Source organism: Passer domesticus, chromosome 10 (assembly GCF_036417665.1).
Source record: "Passer domesticus isolate bPasDom1 chromosome 10, bPasDom1.hap1, whole genome shotgun sequence".
Classification (NCBI taxonomy): Eukaryota; Metazoa; Chordata; class Aves; order Passeriformes; family Passeridae; genus Passer; species Passer domesticus.
Window position 1 is genome coordinate 1,783,108 of NC_087483.1, and position 8,230 is coordinate 1,791,337.

The following is an 8,230-nucleotide window of genomic DNA, read 5'->3' on the forward strand; positions in this document are numbered from 1 at the left end:
CGTCATTGGGCCACACCTCGGGGGAAGGGACAGATTGTGCGTCACCAGAACCCGCCCCTTCAGCCCCTCCTATTCCTTCCCTTTCCCATGGTGCCCGTGACGGGAAGGCAGTCACCTTGGTCGGCAAAAATTCCAGCCACCAGTCCCAGACAGCCAAAGAAAAAATCCGCGTGCTCGTTTGCTCCGCTTCATCCTCCGGTGAGGATGAGGACAGAAGCAGCCCAGCAAAAACCTCCAGCCGCGTGAGAACGGGGGCAGGATCTGGGAAGAAGCAGTAAGGGATGGAGACCTGGAGTTAGTGAGAGATTTAGATTTGTTAGCCACGCCATTCGTCTATGATGCCAGTGACCAAGCGCGGTGGGAATCTATTCCATACACAGAGTTACAAGAGCTGAGAGGAGCCGCAAAAGATTATGGGAGAGAATCACCTTATTTTAAGAATGTACAAAAATTAACTTTTGGAGGACATACGCTGACCCCACATGATTTAAGACATTTGGCAACTGCCTTGCTCTCTCCCACTGAGTTTCTGCTGTGGGAGGTGCAATGGAAAAAATGACTTAAACCTTTGATTAAAAACCACAACCACCTAGCACAGATTTTCGAAGAGGATGACATTTTAGAGGCATTGGCAGGGGAGGGTGAATATTCTAAGCCTGCAGTACAAGCAGAACTGCCTGCTGAAATCTTAAATGACGTAAAAGCTGCTGGCAAATCTGCATTGCTGAGAATCCGAGATGGAAGCAGCCCTTTGCAAAATTTCTCTGCCATTGTGCAGGGAGTGGTTGAATAATTCATAAAATGTGTAGATCAATTGTGTGAAGCTATCGAGATACAAATTGACAACGAACAAGCCAGAGACTAATTGATACGCAAAATGGCAATGACAAATGCTAATGCAGAAACAAAAAAGATTTTAAGAGCATTACCTCAGGATCTTGAGTCAACCATAGCCCAAATGGCTGACGCATGCAGAAAAGCATCATCCCTAGAAACTACACTTACCTTTGCAGTGAGCAAGGGAGTGGGGGAAGCCATGACAAACATTAGCAATGTCCGTTGCTTTTACTGTGACCAACTTGGACATTTCCAGAAAGACTGTCCTCACCTTCCTGTTGGGCAATTTATTAACTCTGTTCCACCTCCTAGGCCTCCTCCTTTCCAACAGCCCTATCGGCCCACATACAACTTTCAGCAGCAATATTATCAGCCAACCCAGAGAAACGCTTGGCGGAGCGCGGGGCCACGCCGTGCGACAACAGCAAATTACAGGCCTTGCCTGCAAAGCCCACCTCAGCTGCCAGCCATCCAGGAGTCCCTCGCCCCAACAGGCTCCTCACAGAGGACCGCAGTCATGAGGACGGACTCCGGTTGTTCCGCAGAACCCGGAACTTTCCCCAAAGCCTCTGACCAGTGTTAGTAAGTTGTGTCCATCTGCTTTTCCCCGACAAAGATCTAGTTTGAGTTCCAGCTGGGTACCTTGAGCCCCCTTTCCACAATCAACCAACTACAATCCTGCTGTTTGGGGACAGTGAACATACCCCAGATGAGATATTACCAGAAGTTGTGACTGTAAATCCAGGCAATGAAATTACTGTGTCAGTTGTTTGTTACAATCCACCATTTCCACTGTTCAAATTCTCACCTTTTGCACAAATGTTAATTTTACCCGGCCAGGATTCAGAGGTTGACCCTAATTCAAATTTTGATGTGTTTGCATGTCACTAGATTTGTAAAGACAAACCCCTGATTGAATCTTTTATTTCCAAAAATGGAAAATCTATTGAACTTCGTCTCATGGCTGACACAGGAGCGGACGTTACTGTCCTCCCCAGAGCAAAGTGGCCCCGCGACTGGGCGCTGGTGTCCCCTTGTGGCACAATATCCGGTGTTGGTGGAGCTGTCAATTCCATGCAAAGTCCTCATCTGGTAAGTGCAGAGGGGCCTGAGGGGCAAGTCTCCACCATCTGACCATTTGTTGTGTCATCCAATATCTCTCTATTAGGCAGGGATGTTTTATCCCAGTGAGGTGTCTGCCTTGATATCCCTGACCCCAAGTGGGATTTTTAGCATGGCCACTGCAGAGTGCACTTCCCCACCACTGAATTGGAAAACCAATTTTCCGGTGTGGGTGGATCAGTGGCCCCTCCCATCAGACAAATTAAATGCGCTCATCGAATCAGTCGAGGAGCAGGTCCAACTCGGGCAATTAGTTCCATCAACTAGCCCATGGAATACCCCAGTTTTTGTCATCCGAAGGCATGGCAAAGACAGTTGGCGTCTACTCCAAGACCTTCAAAAAATTGATGAGGTTATTGAGGATATGGCCCCCTTCAGCCTGGCCTCCCCTCCCCTTCCATGCTTCCCCAAGATTGACAGCTTGCTGTCCTTGCTATCAAGGACTGCTTCTTTAACATCCTACTTTACCCAGGAGATGCCCCCAGATTTGCATTTTCAGTACCATCTCTGAACAGAAGTGAGCCATTTAAAAGGTATCAATGGGTATCAATCCTCAAGGATTGAAAAACTACCCCGGGTTATGCCAAAGGTATGTTGCTCAGATTTTATCACTTGTCAGGAAACAGTTTCCTGAAGCAATCATAGTCCATTACATGGATGACATACTTATTTGTGCTGCCACCAAAAGTTACCTTAGTGCCACTCTCGAAAAGACTGCTTCTACTATTGAGAAAGCAGGTTTTGTAATTGCTCAGGACAAAATACAATTGTCAGCACTGTGGAGATACCTGGGGTATCTCATCACTGGGAGAACTGTAACACCACAGATTTTTTCTGTTAATGAACAGCCACAGACTCTAGAGGACACTCAACGCATTTGTGGGATCATCACTTGGGTCTGGCCTTTGCTCGGCTTGACAACGCAAGAGCTGGCTCCACTGTTCTCCTTGCTGAAGAAAGACACTGACCCCACAGCCCCACGGACCCTGACACCAGAGGCAGAGGAAACATTGCAGAAAGTAGCAGAGGCAATGAGGACACAACAGGCTCAAAGGATCAGAAAAAACCTTCCGATTGAATTTGTCATCCTGGGTAAGTGCCCACACTTTCATGGGCTCCTGTTTCAGTAGGACACAACACAGAAAGACTCACTCATCATACTCGAGTGGTTGCTTCTCCCACATCAGCCTGTGAAAACAGTGTCCACACCATCAGAGTTGCTAGCAAAATTAATTGTCAAAAGTCGCCATCTCCTCCGAAGCCTCGCAGGCTGTGATCCCTCATGCATTTACCTGCCTTTGAAGTTAGATCAATTGGACTCCTTGTTACAAACAAATGAAAACATCCAAATTGCTTTAGATAGCTATCCCGGGAAAGTCTCAATTCACTACCCAAAGCACAAACTATTCAAAGATTCATTCCATTTAGTTCCAAAAACTTTCAAAAGTCATCTTCCCATTAAAGGCGCTGTCACAGTGTTCACTGATGTGGCTGGCAGGTCCCACAGATCAGTATTTACCTGGAAAGACCTGAACACTTAAAAGTGGGAAGCTGATTTTCAGACCATTGATGGTTCTCCCCAGATTGCGGAGCTTTTTGAAGTTGTGAGGCCCTTTAGGAAATTCCAGCAACCATTTAACTTAGTGACTGATTCATCTTGTGTTGCCGGGATAGCTGATGGAGCAGAGCATGCTCTGCTCAAAGACGTGCAAAACAAACAGCTGTTTTCCTTGCTTTCAGAATTAATCTGGCTGATCTTTCATCGAGAGCAACCCTATCATATTCTACATGTAAGATCCCACACTGACATGCCTGGCTTCCTTACTGAGGGGAACCAGAGGGCAGATGCATTGGCAATGACAGTCACCACCACAATTACTTCACCAACTTTACCTGACATTTTTAAACAAGCACAATTGAGCCACATGTTCTACCACCAAAACACGCCAGCCCTGGCACGTCAGTTGATATTGTCACAAGAACAAGCCCCTGCCATTGTAGCCACATGTCCAAATTGCCAATCCCATGCCCTTCCAACAGTAGCTACAGGGGTCAATCCTAGGGGACTGAATGCTCTTGAGCTGTGGCAGTCAGACATTACTCATATCCCACCTTTTGGGAAATTAAAATATATTAACGTATCTATAGATACATTTTCTGGCACAATCTTTGCATCTCTGCATGCAGGAGAGAAAGCCAAAGATGTCACCAAGCACTTTTACATGGCCTTTGCTACCCTAGGAGTTCCAAAAAAGATTAAGACAGATAATGGACCAAGTTACACCTCCAAAGCATTTCAGAATTTTCTCTCAGCTTGGGGAAATCCCCATCACACCGGCATTCCTCACAACCCTCAGGGACAATGAATAATAGAACGCACACACAAAGAAATTAAGAAACTACTAGATTTACAAAAAGATTCTGCCCTTTTAATGACACCTCAAGAAAGACTCTGCAAAGCACTATATGTGCTCACTTTTCTTAACTGCCATTCAAAAGATCCAAATCCTTCAATCCTTCGGCATTTTCATAACAACACATTTGCCCATCTCAAAGAACGCCCACCTGTGCTGATCAGAGACCCTGAGTCCCACCAAATTAAAGGTCCTTTTCCACTAATAACCTGGGGCCGAGGGTACGTGTGTGTTTCAACAGACACAGCATTGAAGTGGATTCCAGGCCACTTTGTCAAACCCTACCTAGACACAGATCAGCCTGCTGACCCGCCCAGGAAAAGCCAAGATGCATCTGATCAGCCAGACACCGCAGCAGATGCAGTCGCTTGGAAGCATTGGAAGAAGAAGACCAGAATTCCCAACATTGTAGCACGAACTCTCATCACAAAAAGATATTTTCCCCATCATACCTTGCTGCAGAACCCCTCCTTTCCTCCCCAACTATCCCTATCCCTTTTCCCACATACCTTGCCCCCAATCCATCCCACTAGTCCCCACACATCTCTTTCCTGCTTGTGTCCTATTATTATTAGAAAAGGGGGAGGGTGAGGAGAGTGACTGAAAAGAGTGTACAGAAATTTAATGTCATATGTTTCTCTTGCTATTTGCTACAGCAGAATCACCCTGGAAGGCCCCCTGGAAAGAATGAAATTCAAACGAGTGCTTTTCACTGCAATCATTATTCTGCTCCATCCGTGGACAGCAGAAGGGTGCATGGTGCAACAACCGACAGAAGATGTATGGCTGACTCTGGCAAAAACTCTGAAACAAGATAAGATCTGCTTGTCAATGGGCAGCGTGGACAATCCTCTATCTACGTGCCTGGTGGGAATGCCTGTCACAAAAAGATTATCCATATGCGGGGAAGAAACCAAATCCAGTTGATACCTGGGACACCTAGACAAAGATTATACCACATGCCAGACAGGAGCGTCAAGAGTTAGATCTCTTGGGCTCTGCTCCAGCTACATACTGTGTTAGGTTGTTCTGTCTACAAAACACACCCATTTGGCATGACTCTGCAGTCTCAGGCACAATAACTCAGAAAGATGTAACACCTAATAGCAGAAAGCATAATTCAGCCACATGGTGCAACTATACCTCTAGCACACCACCTGAGTCCAGTGATGGTCCCAGAGTGTCACCGAGAGGCGTGTTTCTTATCTGCGGTAACAGAGTGTGGGCAGGGATCCCATCAAAGATCAAAGGAGGTCCCTGCAGCCTCGGACAGCTGACTGTCCTCACCCCAAACACATCACAAATTATAAATTGGCAGAATCAAGAATGATTGGCACGCAAAAAGAGATCTTACAGTCAATTCGACCCAAATTGTGATGACAAAATTTATGATTGGAGAGAATCCAAAAGAGTCTCTGCGTCCATTTTTCTACCTTGGTACGCAGCTGCAAAGGCTCTCTCTCTCTCTGGGTGAAATTTCCCACCTGGGGTGTTGGCTCAGCTGTCAGGCCAAAGCTGCCTCCGCAGCCCTGTCAGATCTGCTCACGGAAGAAGAAACCACCAGGCACGCCACCCTACAAAATAGAGCTGCCATTGATTTTCTCCTTCTGGCACACGGTCACAGCTGTCAGGACTTTGCTGGTCTGTGCTATTTTAATTTAACATCTAAAAGCACCTCCCCACATGCCAGCACTCAGCAAATTTGAAACCAATCCGCAGGTGGCTTGTACCAATTTTCAAAAATTTGGTGTGGATTTAAGTTGTCATTTTTATGATAATGGTTGCCCTGAGTTGTTTCAAAAGAGTAATAGAAAAGTCACTTGGAAAAATTTATTTAATAAAGAAAGAAGGGGGAGATGTGGGGGTCATGGGTGAGAAAGCTATCTCAGGAATGCCCTGGGAAAGCACCATTGTCTAAGTCAGGGAAAATTTATTCCTTTCCCATGGTTCAAATGCTGTACTCCCTTTCCCATCCCACTCATCCTGTACCCGTTGTATCTTTCATTAGTTGCTCCTGTGAAAACTTTTCCCCTCCCATCCCCCTCCATGTAGCTGTGCACAAAATCTGTAACTTTCCCCAGAGATCTCGCACTGGCCCTGGTGTCCCTCTGCTGGTTGTTACCATCCCTGCTGTCTCTCCAGTCCACCGTGTGTCCCTCAGCCTACCCTCCGTGTTTTCCTATCCTTTTTGGGCCCTGCAATAAATCAGTTGAAATTATCCAGGACTCGAGCTGCCATCCTTCTATCTGGTGAAGAGAAATATCTAGCCAGGGTCCAGCGGGTGAAAATCCTGACCCCGGCAACCTTGTTCTTTTCAATTTCTATGACATCACACACAGTCCTTAAACACACACAGCCATCACCTATATACACTAGTACCGTTTATTGGTTGGTCTCTGGGTGGATCTCAAAGTGGCAAATGCCTTGGTCATTGTCAAGGCATATGTCTTGAGCACTAATCACATTACTGTGACAGATAAATCCCTGTTGTTCTTGAGCAATGCAAGGTTCCGAGTTTATGGTTTGCCATCTCCCCTGGATTTTCCAAGCCCATACCCTGTATTCTGAGGGGTATAATGCTGGCTGCTCGTGACTGAGCCCTAAGGCAGCAATGGCGTGAATAGCGTGAACTGTGCCATTATGCAGAGTGAGCACGAAGGCTGGAGCTGTGTTAGTGGGGGGATTATATGTAAAATTACCATGGCCCACCAAGACTGGAAATCTTTCTCAATGTCTGTAGCACTGCCCCAGACAACCTTTTGCACTTCAGTTGGAAAGACTCCTTCACTTCCTTCTCTTATGATTAAAGCAGCTGTTGACTGTACCCATAATTGTGTTTGTATATAGCTGAGGGCTAAAGATATGTTATCCTTTGCCCCCTTTAATGCATCTGCTAGCAAGCTATGGTCTTGATCTTCAATTTCTCTCCATTTCGGCAGCACCCTCGAGACTTGCCACTGACTATTTCCCAATGCCAAAAGAGATGACTGTAAAGGCTGTTTTAATTTTATTGGATGGCTAGCTGCTACAGCTAATTTGTTCAGTAACATTTCTGAGTCAATCCTATTCAAAACCCCTAGCCCAGTCCCTAACATCTCGGTTAAATCCCTTCTCATTCTGTCTCTGAAGTGCGCTTGTTTTTGTAGCCATCTTGTCCATCCCTCGAAGGATGACCTTATGAAGGAGGAACAAGCTGGCTGAACTGTCGAGATAGTAGTTTGTATTACCAGTTCGACATGTCATAATACTGGATTAAAGAATAGTTGTGTTGACCTGTATTCCTTATTATGTATGGGCCAATTTCATAAACTCTAGGTTCAAGCTTAAATAGCGTGTTTTGGGTTTGTGCTTGAGTGCTGGGGTGGGTTGTAACAGGCTTAGCTATAGCACTTATTTTCAATTTGAAAGACAGCCCTATAGTGTTGCAGGCCCAGAGGCAAACCATGTCGACAGTTTGTCTTAATGTGAAGTTGTGCCAACAGTCCAATTCATTTGGACGCTTGCAAATCTTCCAGTGCTTATTTACACTGATTTGGGTTGCTTTACTATAGGTAGTCCCATTAATCATTCTACACCCTATCTTAATTACCTCCCCCATGGTCCCTTGAAGTCACCACAACCTCTGTTTCTGCCACTGCTGCGTTTTTTATATTTGCTTTTTGCACATGACCAGTTGTTAGGTTTAAACCTTTTAAATGGGAAGGTTTTCCCATGGATCCGTTGTATTGAGTAAGGGCTTGGGACCAAGGCCATTCAACATTGTTCTGGCTAGGAGTACTTTCTAATTTTTGGATGACAGCGATGATTGTAAACAACACTTCAGCGCAAATCCCCACCCACCATGATGCATTCATTTT

At 45.8% G+C, this 8,230-nt stretch overlaps 1 long non-coding RNA gene across 1 annotated transcript; it reads left to right on the forward strand.

Annotated features, from left to right (window-relative positions):
• The first annotated feature begins 1,338 nt into the window (after positions 1 to 1,338).
• Positions 1,339 to 6,904, forward strand: LOC135308438 (uncharacterized). Its single transcript, XR_010368866.1, has 3 exons — positions 1,339 to 1,419; positions 1,811 to 1,929; positions 2,808 to 6,904. It is a non-coding gene; the product is annotated as an uncharacterized LOC135308438 (long non-coding RNA).
• Positions 6,905 to 8,230: the final 1,326 nt, after the last annotated feature.